We start from the raw sequence: 16,122 nt of genomic DNA on the forward strand, positions 1-16,122 counted from the left end.
AGGGCCAAAGCCCCAAGGGCAACGCAAGCCCCGAAGAGAAGGAACAAAACAAAGACCCGACCCCCAGGGGGCAAGGAGGAAGCCGACAGGAAATAGGCGCAAGAGCCGCCCACCCAGACAGGGAGCAGGAAAAGGAGGGAGTGGCAAAGCAGCGGACCCCGAAAAGACAAGGAGAGCCCTCCAGGAGCAGAAACAGTCAGCAAGAAAACACTGACGCAGCCCAGAGACGGACAGACCCCAACAGCAGGAAGGCCGCATCAGACAAGCCGTAGCCCACAGACCCCGAAAAACCCCGGAGGACGGACAACAAGGAACCAACCGGGACCGACCCCACCCAAGAACAGTGGGGACAGGAGTCCACAGGACAAAAGGACCGCAGGCCCAAAGCCTGGAAGGCAATACAGCAAATCATGAAGCAGAGGCCCCACAACCCAACGCCACAGGCGCTGAATAACAAGTAATCCATGGATACCACTACAAAAACGGCAGGAATCAAACCCCGGCCAGACATTGGCAGGCACCACCAAAGGTGCAAGACGCACCACCGAGCCATAGCACCATGGACCCAAGCCAAACCAAGGAATCCAGCAAAAAAGCAAAGAGAGCAACCCGATTGGGAGACGCCAAACACGGAACGCCACACGAACATGCGTGACATCCATGCGCAGGGGCCAAGCTAAACCACACTGGATAGCACCAACATCAGTATATGCGCCGCTGAAGCGAGCACTGAGGATATACGGAACGCCCAACAAAACATGCGTTGCAACCACCGGCAAACAGGCAACCCCAGAGCCCCCAGGAGGCAGCCGAAGCGAACACGCCCCATGATCACCCGCTGAGCATGTGAACCACACACGAGGAAGAGGGCGCATGGGGAGCCCGGCGAGCAATGGAGCAGGAGGAGGAGAAACCACCGCCAAGGCCCATGGAGAAAAAACACAAACCAAAAGCCAACCCGGAGACCACAGAAGCAGCCCGAGAAGAAAGAACAGGAGCAACAGTCCCCGGAAACCTCAAAGGCCACACCAAGCAGGACCAGGAACAACAGCGGAGGGCACAGAAATGACTAAAAAAACACAGCCATGTAACAGGAACAGAGAACCACCATGTCGACAGCACCAGGTAAACCCAGGAGGAGACCCACCGAGGCACTAGCCCCGACCATGCCCAACGACTGAAAACAGACTAGAAGAGGAGCCCAAAGACCCCAAACGTCAGGAACCAACCCCGACACCTGAGGGCAGGACAGAGCACAGAGACACGGAACGCAGCAAAACCAGCCACCCAGTGACATCCAACACGCGTAAATGACAAAGAACCACCCGAGGACACGGCCCCAGCACAGGCAGGACATGAACCCTGGGCCGTAAGAGTTGACGCCCACAAAGGTAAACCACTCGCAGAGCCAAAGCCCCAACCAAGAGCGAGGCACTGCCACAGAAAAACGAGCGTAGGAGCCGGGAATGGAAACAGCCACTCAGCGACTACAAAATGTGCAAATTCTGAATAAAAAAACAACGTCCGAAAATCAATGGACACAGCAAAAGCGGGACTCGAACCCAGGCCTGTGAGAGCCGTCGCCTCCAAAGGCAAAACACTACCCAATGAGCCACAGTTACCGTGAGACCCGACAGCGTCGATATACCACCACTCCATGTCCCAGCAGGGCCCAAAACACACAGGCCTTGCCACTGAATCGTTGGACAGAAGAGCGGGGCAACGCCATAGAAACGAGTTTAGGAAACCGGGAATGGAACAACAGCGTAAATCCCGAAAGAAACACAAGAGAGATCCACAACAAAATAAATAAGCGAATACTATCTTAATTACATTCAACCACACAAGTAAATGAAAAACCAGGGATCGAACCAATGACCACCAGAACCGCAGTCCAACGCTCTCCCAATTGAGCTACCCAGGCCCGCCTGCCGCACCACGTGAGCAAAGCCAGGGAACCAGACCCGCCCACTATCGGAGCCCTGGGGGAGGAGCAGAACGCCACACCCACGGAGGCAGAGCCAGAAAACGGGAGGACAAGCGGCACCCCGCCCCCTAGGAGCCCGGAACGTTAGTCCACCTCGCCACTTCAGTGCGGGAAACGGGAAGAAGCAAGATTCACCCCGCCAGCCCCAACGGAGCGAGAGCGCAGGGAGCACCGCCCATGCAAACATGAAACGATGAGTGTACCAGGGGCCCGCAAGAGCAATGGGGGCGCAGCCGCGAAGTCAAGCAACCTCGCAATTGCCACACACACACAGGGGCCAAGAGGCAACACCGGGGAGCTGCATCAGAGGGGCAGACAGCGCCGCAGGACAGCAGCCGTAGCACAAGGAAAAACAAAGTACGTGACAAGGCATGCCCATAAAAAAACAGGTACAGAAAAAAACCGCAAGAGAGCCCAGGCGTAAGACTGAGATCAGGTCCAGCGTGACACAGAATAAACAGGTCACCTATAATAAATAGCACAATGTAGTGACTCCCCATAAAATGAAGTAACAAACTGTGGAGGCAGTCTCGAACCCAGGGATATGCTGTCCAATTGGATCCAGGGCTGCACGTGCAGCGTGCGCTACTGGCTCCCAGCAGCACCGTAATAGTGAGCCAGAACATGGCCACAAACAGAGATAATGCGAGGCGCGGGGTAAATGGGAGCAAAATAACAGAGCCCCAGACCACACCGCCCGCCCCCCCTATTGAACCTTGGCCCGCTAAGGCAGAGCCTAACCAGCCCCAAAGAGACGGGGGAAGGAAGGGGAGAGGTCCAAAAGCCCCAGAGTCCGCTAGCGCAGGACCACCAACCAAGAACCCTTGCTCCCGCAATAGCAGGAACCACTTACCTGAAGACGCATCTGGAGAGTAATGACGCGCAGAACAAAAAAACAGGCTGATGGGTCGGGCCGGCCCGCTTCTTATAGAGGTCAGGTGGTAAAGGGTCGGCCATCTTGGGAAGGGATGGGAGGCATGGGAGGCTAACTTTTTGCTTTGGAGGGTTCTGGTGTGGAGCTGAAGCTTACTATGTAAGTCATGTGGCGAGGAAGACTAACGAGGAGGTAATACGTATTACAACACCACTTTCATCATTCATTAAAAGTGGGTGTCTACGCGCTCATTCAAATAGGTGAGGGCATAAAAGTAAATGCCTCCATGCTGGTTTTAGAGCATCGTAATCAGGGTGCCTAGAATCAAAGTAACGGGAAAATGGGGGCCTACTAGAGACGCAACGTGGCGTGCCTCATGAAAGCCGGGGTCGAGGTGCTTGCTCAGTTACATGATCTGGAGCAACAAACATGATAAGCAATTGAGATAATCACTGCTTATCACAGTTATGAGAGAGAGGAATCCTGCGAAGCCCACCCACTTCAGATTCTAGTACTTACTGCGGGGAGCCCAGTCACCGGCTGCGGCGCCTAACCTAAGGACCCGGCACAGCTTGCTGAGGATCACCGCAGCGGAGGACCATTGCAGGTTAAATGTGAGACGCTTCCATGTGCGAGACTGGGGGCATGGTGACGTGTCTACTTATAGACACACATCACATACTTTCACCCACAAGCACACATACAATATACATTTGAAATCATTTTACTTACCAAAGCTGCCACCAAATGTTCTGTTGCAGCAAAGTGTGCTCTATTCGTTTTACAATAATAGTGCATACTAGAAGATTATAGACTATTAGCATATGAAAAATGAGCAGAACATGTCAAATGGAGCTATCCCTATGATCTTGGCACAGATCTTGCCACCTCTAAACTGTAACTCCTGCCAACCCTTAAATTAAGTCCATGCCAGAAACCAAGCTTGGATGAGGTTACCTTGGTGAGGAAGCAACAAACTCAGTGATAATACAAGACTTTGGTGTAAACTCTTTGCTATATGAGACAAGAGGTGTGCTGAAACGCAATCAATAATTTAATTAAGAATGTCTTGTTAGTGTTTTAGAAACTGGGCAATAACTTAGCTATCTAGATTTAGGGGCATAAGAAAGCCCATGGTTTCATTATCAGTCTCATGTTGGTGTGGATGGAAATGGGCCTCTCCATTGTGGTATCTCGCCTACTCACAGCCACGTTTAATGATTATTTCTAGGCTGAACCCTGAAAAAGGAATTTTTTTAGCAGAGACGTGTTTGTGATAAGAAATAACAATAGAGTTTATTCAAACATCTTTTTTCTTTTACAGATGCAGTGAAATGCCTGAAATGTGGTGAAACCCAGTGGTCCAATAACAGACATGATCGGTGCATTCAAAAGCAGGTTGAATTTCTAACAGTGGGTGATCCCCTGGGTCTAACACTGGCCATCTGTGCATCAGGGATGACCCTTATCACTGCTTCTCTTCTGTTTCTCTTTAACAAGTACAAAGACACTCCCATCGTCAAAGCCAACAACCGTGAGCTCAGTTACCTGCTCCTCATCACCCTCATGTTCTGCTTCATTTGCTCCTTCATGTTCATTGGTCCCCCTACGAAGCTCACTTGCATGCTACGACAGACTATATTTGGGGTAATTTTTTCCATCAGTGTGGCCTCTGTTCTGGCAAAAACAATTCTTGTTGTTCTTGCATTTAAGGCCAAAAATCCCAGCATCTCATCACGGAAGTGGATGGGTTCAAAAACACCATTTTGTATAGTTTTCTTCGGTTCGTTGATCCAAATTGTAATCTGTGTTTTATGGCTAGCAAAGTCTCCTCCATTCCCAGAACTGAACATGACATCTTACAAAGAGAAGATAATCCTTGAGTGTAATGAAGGGGACACCATCTTCTTCTACTGCATGCTGGGATACATGGGCCTCCTGGCCACAGTCAGCTTTGTAGTAGCCTTTCTCTCAAGGAATCTACCCGGAAGCTTCAACGAGGCCAAGCTGATCACCTTCAGTATGGTGGTGTTTGTCAGTGTGTGGATCTCCTTCATCCCAGCATACCAGAGCACACAGGGGAAGTACATGGTGGCCGTGGAGGTGTTTGCCATCCTGTGCTCCAGTGCTGGACTGCTGGGCTGTATATTCTTTCCCAAGTGTTACACCATTCTCGTATGGTTGGAAAGAAACTCTAGGATTTATTTAGTAAGAAAGCAGAAAGTCAAAGAAGGATGAGTTATATTTTCTGGTACACTGATAATTAATCAGGATGATTGACAATCATGATGACCATTAAAAGTGACATTACAAAACCGGCAGAAGCATTTAATAATGCAACGAAGGGAGCAAACTTTCAGATCAACACACTAAGGAAGCTTAAGCCCTTCTTACCCTCAAATGACTTCAAATTAGGGGTGCAGGCCTTAGTACTACAGCGGCTGGACTATGGCAGTGTCTCGTTATGCGGGCTCCCCAAAACAGCCACAGCTCCTCTTAGAGCCTCCACCAATGCTGCAGCGAGACTCATCACTGGATCGAAAAAAAGGGCCCACATATCCCCAGATCTAAAATCGCTAAACTGGTTGCTATTCGAAGCCAGAATACACCTGAAAATAGCTTGCATGACACACAAGCCCTACATCATAGTGCACCCAGCCACCTCACAAAAAAACTCACAATATCTGGAGGATCAAGATCAACAAGAAGTGTGGAAAACTTCCTACTGAAACCACAAAAATTCAAAAAGAAAAAACGTATACCCGTTCCTTCTCAGGAATGGCACCCAGGATATGGAATGCCCTGCCACCAGAAATTAAACGAAACCCTTCCTCCCTATCCTTCAAAATGGAAGTAAAAGGCATCCTCATGGAGAAATATACATAAACATTGCCTGACTTTGACAGCTTTACTCCACTCATTTTGACTTGTTCAGCATTAATGCTCTAGCATTATCATTCAGTACCGACCAGTTTCGGTCATGCACCTTATTTGACTCTCCCTTCTACCTATGTTTATCCTTCTTGCTAATCTATCTGGTCCTGCTTACCCATAATGTTTGATTTACCCTGTGTCTCATGTATTTAGCATTTTTGACTTTACACTTACATTCCTGCTGCTTTTTATTGTTCATGATATTCCTATACATATGTATTGCAATGCGCTCTGTTATAGTCACAATGTTCGATCTGTGCCCTGTTCCTTTATTTAGCTTTTTGACTTGATTCTTACAGTCCTACTTATTTTTACTGAGCTGTTATACCGATACACATTTACTGTAAAGCGCTCTGATACCCGGAACCGTCTTGTTCGTGCTATATAAAACTCTCAAAATAAATAAATAAATAAACCACTATAAAAAAGCCTTAGGTAGGTGGTGGTGCAGGTATCTTCCACATATTTAACACTGCTAGGTTGTTTTCACACCCATGAAGTCACAGAGAATACAGGGGCATATTACCAACAACTAAAAAAGAGGGAGTTCTAGCATTTTTCTCTAAAAAGCTCATAGCAAGGTCCAAGTTAATGCTGATTCATCCAGTAACTGGTGACGTTGCCGATCTATGGTGTTTTACTCTGAGACTCCACCACTAAACCTGGGTCCAAACTTCAACAGCTCATTGTTTTGTTTACTGAATGTAGACAACAGTGATAGATTCACTGTGTCTTTGCTGACATTCTGGTTTTGTAAATATTTAGCCTGGGTTAAGGCTGGACAGGCCCTTTTATGTTTTTGATGTGTATGTTGTTCAGTGCCCTCCCTCCCTCACTTACCCTTTCTTTTTCACAATGATGCCCCATTCCCTACCTCCTCCCCATTTGGGGTGCCTATGCACAACTTTATTGACAATTGTGCTGTCTTTTGAACATGATAACACATATGTTCAACTTGATTAAATATTTTCAACATGTATAGGCATGAATTGTAATTGCTTTATCAGGTGATTTTGATATTTATGTAATATTGTGTTCCACCGGGACATCCCCCTTCATGTACTGTATTTTACCCAGGTCCTAGTGAAGTGTCTGGGTCAACCCCACTGTTTTGTAACTCACGACAATTTAGCAACATTTATACGGCTACATTTGAGTGCAGCATTTGACTCAGTCCCCCATCCAATAATAATGCAGAGATTAAAGGAGACCAGAATTGCAAAAACAGATTTGCTTCCTTCTTAGATAATAGATAATAGACACTTCAAGTGTATGAGTGACCTTTTTTCTGCTTCTCACCCTTTCAAATTGGGGATAACTTTGGGTTCATCCTGAAGCCCCACTCTCTTTAATCTTTACATCCGCCAGCTCTCAGAGATCATATGCTCCCATGTATTCCCTATAGTGTCACACGCAGACAACATGCAGATTGTCATTTCATTTATGCCAGGTACAGTAGATATATCTTGCCAAATAAATTCATGCTTAGGGCAAGTCTTTGATCGGATGTCTGCGAGCGGTCTAAAACTAAACATTGACAAAATCAAGGTACTAGTTGTTAGATACAACCCTTCCATTTGGACGGAAATGTGTTGGCCTAACTCCTTTGGGGAACAGCCACCCCCAAAATCAGAAGTGAAAAGTCTGGGTGTTCTAATAGATAACCTTAAAATGGATGTCCAGGACAGAAAACAAGCTTGCAGGTGCTTCGGTCTTTTGTGATCCCTTAGAAAAGCACGGGGCTGGTTACCATAAAGAGTAGTACTACAAGTTATGATTATGTCATGCCTCGACTACAGAATTTCACTGCTTCTGTGAAGCCCAACAAACTCTATATGATCCAAAAAGTAGCCGCTCGGATCCTTATGGAAATACCAAACTATCACACTGTCTCTACTTCTCTAGTGGTACAAAAGGGGGTGGTAATGGGAGCAGTCCAACCCGAACTGCCAGGCGGGCTGAAGACGGCTGGAATGCCAGAAACCGGTTCTCCGAAGCTTGTTTCCAGTCCAGGAAAGACATGGCTTGGCAGATCGGGCTGGACTGTTCCCATGAGGCACAGGGTCAGACTGATTTGCATTTAGCCATGTCTGAACTGGGGTGGCAGAGTGGGCTAAAGAACGGTGATGGATTAAACCCAGATATTTTGACCGGGTGTGAGTGTTTGATTGATTCAGATGCTCCGTCCATCACCACCCCCTTTTGTACCGCTTTTGGCCGCCATAAGTGTGGCAGGGTATGCTCAGATATGAGTCCCTTGCTCACTTTGCCACTGGATTCAAGCAAGCCGGGCTGAAGACGGCTGGAATGCCAGAAACCGGTCCTCGGAAGCTTGTTTCCGGTCGAGGGAAGACATGGCTTGGCAGTTCGGGCTGGACTGTTCCCATGAGGCACAGGGTCAGACTGATTTGCATATAGCCATGTCTGAACTGGGATGGCAGAGTGGGCTAAAGAACGGTGATGGATTAAACCCAGATCTTTTGACTGGGTGTGAATGTTTGATTGATTCAGATGCTCCGTCCATCACCACCCCCTTTTGTGCCGCTTTTGGCCGCCATAAGTGTGGCAGGGTATGCTCAGACGTGAGTCCCTTGCTCACTTTGCCACTGGCTTCAAGCAAGCCGGGCTGAAGACAGCTGGAATGCCAGAAACCGGTCCTCGGAAGCTTGTTTCCGGTCCAGGGAAGACATGGCTTGGCAGTTCTGGCTGGACTGTTCCCATGAGGCACAGGGTCAGACTGATTTGCATATAGCCATGCCTGAACTGGGGTGGCAGAGTGGGCTAAATAACAGTGATGGATTAAACCCAGATCTTTTGACTGGGTGTGAGTGTTTGAATGATTCAGATGCTCCGTCCATCACCAGCCCCTTTTGTACCGCTTTTGGCTGCCATAAGTGTGGCTGGGTATGCTCAGACGTGAGTCCCTTGCTCACTTTGCCACTGGATTCAAGCAAGCCGGGCTGAAGACGGCTGGAATGCCAGAAACCGGTCCTCGGAAGCTTGTTTCCTGTCCAGGGAAGACATGGCTTGGCAGTTCGGGCTGGACTGTTCCCATGAGGCACTGTGTCAGACTGATTCGCATATAGCCATGTCTGATCTGGGGTGGCAGAGTGGGCTAAAGAACGGTGATGGATTAAACCCAGATCTTTTGACTGGGTGTGAGTGTTTGATTGATTCAGATACTCCGTCCATCACCACCCCCTTTTGTATCTACTTCTGTAGCGGCAATACCCTGGCTACCAGAACACAAAATAATTCAGTTTAAAGACCCATGTATAGAACATTCGGCAATGAAAAGAAAGGAACCACAACTTTTGCAACATCTTTAACATCCTAATTGCCCTAGCATACCACTACATTCTTCAATTCAAAGATGTCCTTAAGATTAACCCCTTAAGTGCTCCCGTCAGCCAACGGCCGTAGTGAGCACTACCTCCATAGAGCTGAGCACGTCCGTTGGCGGACGCGGCCTCGTCCACTCATTAAAATTGATGCGGCAGAATTCGCGCCCTGGTTAAGCGGTTAACAAAGGAAAGTGTAGAGGATGCTCATTCTCATATCTGGTTTCTAAACTATGGAACTCTTTACCAGAAGCACTAAATGAACTGAGTTTCTAGAAACAGCTAAAGACTTCTGTTCAGCTAACATGTATAGTGTTGAGCCTGTCAAGACCCAGAGTACTAGGAAACTCAGTCAGTCAAAAATTCTTTATTTCGGTGTCAGCCATAAAAGAAGCAGCAAGAAAAGTTCACAGGGCCACAAGTTAAGGGCCACTGTCCTAAAGGAAAAGAATATTCAGTTTTTCCAGAAAGAATATTTGAAACAAACAAATCCACTTACTAAGTGACCTGCTGACTCTGGAGACAGGAGGAAAAGCCTTTCTCCAGCCATAATCATGTGCATGCCTCCAGAACACATCTAAGAACAAGCACTGGCAAGGTCAATAGGTCTCAGCAATTCAAGAGCTATTCGTGTGGTCAATGTCAGTGCTTTAGCCATGTGTTATCGATTGTAGCATGGTGCAGACTGGAATTATGTAGAGTGTAATTATGTTGTATTTTTGATTTACTTGGAGTGTCATTGTGTGGCATTGAATGCCATGTAGTGGAGTGCAAATATGTGGCATGATATTGCATTATGTAGGGTGGATTGCAATTTTATGGTGTGGAATTGAACTATGTGGGTTAGAGTAGACTTGAACCCTGTGGAATTATGTTATGTGGAATTGTGTGGCATTAAATTGTGTGGCATTGAGTGGAATTATGTGTAGTGGTATTTTGAGGCATGATGTGCAGTGGAATTATGTGGGTGTGATTTGGTGTCAGGTAGTGGCATGTAGTGTAATGTAATTATGTTGTGTGGTGTTGAATTGTGTGGCCTGATGTGGAATTCTGTTGTGCAGATTGGATGCATGTGGTGTGCAGTGTAATTATGTGGTTTGGTGTGGAATTATGTGTTGTGGAATGGAATTGTATGGATTTTAATTCTGTGGTGGGAAATTGTGTAGTGTTGAGTGAAATTATGTTGAGTATGATTATGTGGCATTGTGTAGATTGTATTTATTTGGAGTGTTTCTATGTGGCATGGAGTAGATTTATGTGGTGTGTAATAATGTGGCATGGCGAGGAGTGGAATTATGGAGAGTTGAATTATGTGGTGTTGAGTGGCATTAAATGGAGTGTAATTATGTTAGTTACTGTGGAAATTATTGGTGTTGAATTGTGTGGTGTGGAATTTTGTGATATCGTGTGGAATTAAGTGACATGGTGTGGAGTGGAATTTTGTGGATTGACATTATGTGGAGTTTAATTCTGTTGCATGCAGTGGAATTATATGGATTGAAATGCATTGAATTATGTTGTGTGGAGTGCTATTAGTGAGGAGGAATTATGTGTCATGGAGTGGAGTGGATATATGTGAAGTTGAGTATGTTGGATTGTACTTCTGTGCAATGAAGTGGAATGATGTGGAGTGCAATTAAATGGAGTTGAATTGAGTGTCATGGAATTATGAGATGCTGAAATATGTTGTGTGTAGTACAACGATGTGATGTGGATTTGTCTGTTGTGGCATAGTGTGGCAGGTAATTGTGTGGTGTTGAATTATGTGGGGTTGAATGCTTGTTGTCTTCAAGGGCCAGCTGTGTGCAGGGCAGAGTTCGCATCCGTTGGCTATATATTCCAGTGATGTCTGCTGCGGCTTAGATTGCTGTTGAGTTGGAATGCCGACAGCCTATCTCTTGCAGTGGTGAGGAAACCACCTACATGTCAGGTGAAATTATGTTGTTTCTCTTTTTTGTCTTCTCACCCCTCAAATTGCCCAAAACAGTATGAATACGATCCAGCAGCTTCTCGAGCCCTGAGAAAACTCATGCTTTAGGTTGTTGGATTTTTCATCGCTTTGAAGTTTCAACGCAGGCTCTGCTGGGGGGAAGGGATCAGGGTTTATTCTTCAAGGCGTTAAAAGCAGATTCATTCTGCTGTTCCATTTCTAATTAGAGACATGCTCTCCAGGGGTCTGAGTTACACTTTGTTTAGAGTCAGTGGCGTGTCTGCAGCGTTTGTCTCCGGCAGCATTTTTATTTTAAATGTGCTTTGTCTTGACGGAAAAGAAATAAGATTATTCTATTCCTCTTGCTAAACCATGGGAACAGCACATGTCTGCAGTGATGTGTTGTTGGAAGTGCTTTACGTTTCAAGCGTCTGCAAGAGTAGTCATTAAAGCAAGAAACAAAATGGTTTGTCTGTTAAGATTCTAAGGGGCATATTATCAAGGGGGTTTATCTCCGCTTTTTTGGCTTTAAGGGGCATATTATCAAGGGGGTTTATCTCCGCTTTTTTGGCTTTAAAAGCCAAGAAAGCGGAGATAAAATTATCTCCCTATTACCTAGCTGTCGCTAATACCAGTTGGGGACAGCTAGTAGGAGATAGCGACCATTTTGGGCCCCGCTTTGCATGTCAGTGAAATGTATCACTAATGACATGCAAAGTGGGCGTGCCAAGATGTTAGCGACTGAAAACAGACGCTAACATCGCTATCTCCTATTACCAAATTTTGGAGATATTTGCGCTAAGCGTGATTATCTCCAAAAGCTAACACCTGCCCCTGAGCAGTTCTTAGCCATGTTATCCAATGTGAGGTGGATAACATGGCTAAGAGCATTAGCTCGGTAATGCATGAATATCGCTGACTTTTCAGCGATATTCATGCATATCGGCCGATTTTTATGACTTAGGAGATAAACCTTGATAATAGCAAGGTTCCTAAGCAATAAAAATTGCTGCAGCTCTACGATAAAAATATTGCCGCTAAGCCAACATAGCGATAATTATCGCTAGTTGTTGGTAATATGCCCCACAGTTTCCTGTCCATAAACGGCGTGAGGGTGGATCGTGGGAATAAAGAAACACGAGCAAGTACGGGTGAGGAGAGAGCTAAAGAAAAATGGCACAATACAGCATGATCTGTGGTGGGAAAGAAGCAACAGGTATGGGGCGGGTGAGAGTAGATGGAGCGAGTGAAAACATGAGCACTCATGCGGATTTCACAAGGTCAAATAATTAAGTAACTCCATAAAAAGGGAGCAGCAGATGGACACAAGAACTTGGTCAATGCTCTAGGGGAGGGCCAAACATAAGAAGAGGCATGACACATGCATGCTATGATCAAACAGGAATGAGTGATACAGCAGCGACATTGCAGCAATCAAATGGTAAGCCTATGGGCGGGCTGTAGCCCACTTATTGTAAACAACACATCTCGATGAGAAAGCACATGCAGTGTCTAGCTGATACCTAAAAACAAATTTGTTGTATCTGTAGCCTCTCTCCAGAGATGGTAAATAAATTGGCCATGCCAGATTATAATACCTTCAGCTTACTGTGTACCAAAGCAACTCTTTAGTACTAGACTAATAATGTGCGCTTGCTTACTGGCAGGTAACAGTGTGAATCAGAACCCTCCTCTACAGTCCAACTGCACTAATCTGCTTAGGTGGATTGTGCCTCCAAATCTTGGTGCAAACTTATTCTTTGTAGTAGAGACATTACACAATGCATGTGCACTGAAAATGGTAGCATTTCTATCACCATTTCTCTAAACTCTGCCCTGCTAATACACCAAAAAGCATATGCAATTGAAACAGTGTATTGCCTCATGCTCAGAACTGCCAGGATATTCTTAAAATGTGAAACTCTTGCAACTCAGACTTGGCCAAAATATTACCAGAATTTGCAACCAGAGTCTGTGTAGGTGAACGCACTTGTCACGTAATGTTCTGAGGATTAACATTAATTTCTTTAGCACCTTAGTAAATAAATAAGATCAGCCCTTGAGAATGTAGTCTGTCTTGTGGGCACACCCTTTCATCATGCATTCTTTTTCATATGTGCATGGTTTCTGTTATATTCATTTTCTTCTTGCATAAATGAGTGTTAATGAAAGCATTCAATAGGCAGACTCATACTATTTGAGGCTTGACTCATTGCATGTTTTCTGACAATGAGTTTCTGTCAACCTTACCCTTTACTTACCATGGTTAACACAAACGTAAACACACCAACAGGCCTGAGCCAACAGAAAGAGCTTATCACCATATGTCAGAGGAGCAATACTACATAACACACCTGTTTAATGTACGCAACCAGACCATCTCTGATCAGACTCCGTTAACAGCATGCCACACAAAAGAAAACACATGGAAATGTAAACTATTTACTGCATGCTCAAAAGTGAAACACTAATCACTAGACAACGTCAGCCCACTCAAAACCAAGGGCCTCATTTATGGAAGTGACGCATCACTGAGTGAAAACAGCGATGCGCCACTTCTCAGTGCGCACTCCTCACGCCATGATTGATGCGTCATATTTACTGTATGGCGCATCATGTCGCAAGGAGTTACAGACACGTCAGTATTTCTGACGTATCTGTAGGCGCAAAAGTGAAGCATTGCTGGAGTGTGTCACTAAAAATAACTCAAATGCAGCAATGTGTACTTTTACATGGGCAAGTTCCATGTTGTTAGTGCCTGCGTCAGTCTTACGCCTGCCATGAAGCAGGCATAAGATTTTGACGCATTAGCGGCCAAGAAATGGCGCAGTGAAATCTTATAGATTTCACTGCGTCACTTCCATGACCCTTTCCTGCGTCAAAACGCTCCCCTTACATACATTATACATGGCGCAGGTATAATGTGGCGCAGGGGTTTACAAAGTGTTGCATCTACCTAGATGCGTCACTTTGTAAATATGGCACAACAAGGTGCATACTTTTCGCCACTGGTGCGTCACAAAAAGTGATGCACTGGTGGCGTAAAAGTGACGCACAGCCTCATAAATGAGGCCCCAAATACGCTCCTCCAAATAGGAAGATGTTATGGAAGCCTCCTAGAGGACAAACTGCTTTACTTCCATCATTCCCACATCATTTGCAGCCCTTCAATCACAGAAGGAAGATGAAAGCATTTTGGATCCCTCAGGAGCAAATGACATCTCAACAGCTCCAAAGTGTCCAGACTAAAAGAGCTCATGAAAATATTACAAAAAAGCCACAGATACTGCATTGGGCCCCAATGGATACCAGAACTTTCAAAAGCAATATGACATTTTGACAACAACCTATCACTGCAGTAGTTAGTAACTGCCACCAATCCATGTCATTTCCAGCATCCTGGTAAGGTTCTTATATCTACCCTATATGCAAGCAGGTCAATAGACAGGACCCATCATATTACAGATTAATTGCCCTCCTAGATGTTGTTGAGCCTGTCAGCCTTAGGGTGGTCATCCCTCAAACATTTTGCTCCCTCCTCCATGTTTTCTGAACTATTTTTTTCCGATGTTATAACTCAGCACAGTTTATCACTGCTAACCAGTGTTACAGTGCTTGTGCTCTCTTCTTAAACTTGGTAGCAGTGGTTATACCCAATTGGCATATGTACTTTACTTGTAATCCCCTAGGAAAGTGGCCAGAAAATGACATGCTACTAGTGGGTCTGTAGCAGTACCTGTGAAACACAGGTAAGTAGCACTTTAAACATTTCTCAGGCCTGCCAGTTCAGTCTCTGTATCGATGACAAGTTGTTGCAAATTGGGAGACAGCACAAGTTGTTTAAGTTCTTTTTTGGTGCTACAGTTTGTTTTTAGAGCACAAAGTTATGGGGTTACAGGAGTTGAGCAGGGAGATGATGTGGATGTTGCATGTGGGTTAAATTGCACGAACTAAGGGCCATATGTATGAAGCTCAAATGGGTTCGCAAAAGATTCTTTGGATCAATCTCTAGATGAAGAATTAATTGAATGTTTGGATAAAATAGAATTCCAACAAACATCAATGAACACTTTTCATGAGGACATTAATTATATGATTGTAGATGAAATTCCAGATGAGGACATGCTCCAAGTTCTATTAAATTATGAAAAATCTGAAAAATAAATTATTAATTACAAATTAAAAATTAGTTGACATATTATTCATTTTTATTTCTAATTTTTGAAGTAAAAGCGAAGGGTTTTGTAGAATAATGTAATACTTATAGTATAGAGTGCACAATTTTTATGTTACATAGTAAGTTAACTCATATTTACTTCCCTTCTCCCACTGTATTTTTACCAATGTATATTTGACATCTCTTCTTCATCTCCTACCTCCTTTCTCTCACTGTCTGTCTCTGATGCACCTTTTTGCTGCCTTTTTGTGTAGTTTCAAAAGAGAGTGAAATGTAAGACTTCAAAACTTGAAAAGGGAGCAGGGTAGAGTGCCCCTCACCCCCTAGACCTTCTCAGGAGGTCCCAAAAGGATCTGTTTCTGCTTTCCTGAGAGACTATGGTATGAGTTCAATATACCATAATAACTTGCATTACAACATGCAAGATATCTACAGAGGAGACGATGTACATTTCTCAGATGAGGAGAACAGAATTTTAGGCGCTGCATTGCTACCTACTTGTAGGTACTTAATTCATCCACATAACACAACAGCTCTTTCTCGAGCTACCCTACCCCTAAGCAATCCAAATTCTTATTTAAAACTATTTTCTTTCACTGTTACCCTGTGGTGCGCGTACCGGAGAGCGTACATGGGAACGCACCCAGCGCTTACCCCGCGAAAATTGCAAAAGAAATAGTTTTTTTGCCCTTCAGGATCCTTCTAGGCCAACCTCAAAAAACCTAGGGGGTCAGGGGGTGTGTACCCTGCCCCCTTTTATACATTTCCCCCTTTTTATTTTCAACTCGTGTGTCTCGATTCTACCGAGACACAAGATGGCGGACTCTCCGGACTGTTTAGAATGTTAACAGACATTGGACAGCCAATCAGCTTTCCACT

The 16,122-nt window shown here is 45.1% G+C and overlaps 1 non-coding gene across 1 annotated transcript; it reads right to left on the reverse strand.

The window, feature by feature from the left end:
• Window positions 1–623: 623 nt before the first annotated feature.
• On the reverse strand, window positions 624–730 carry LOC147693314 (U6 spliceosomal RNA). Its single transcript, XR_015299521.1, has one exon. It is a non-coding gene; the product is annotated as a U6 spliceosomal RNA (small nuclear RNA).
• Window positions 731–16,122: the final 15,392 nt, after the last annotated feature.

Source organism: Lissotriton vulgaris, chromosome 8 (assembly GCF_964263255.1).
Source record: "Lissotriton vulgaris chromosome 8, aLisVul1.2, whole genome shotgun sequence".
Lineage (NCBI taxonomy): Eukaryota > Metazoa > Chordata > Amphibia > Caudata > Salamandridae > Lissotriton > Lissotriton vulgaris.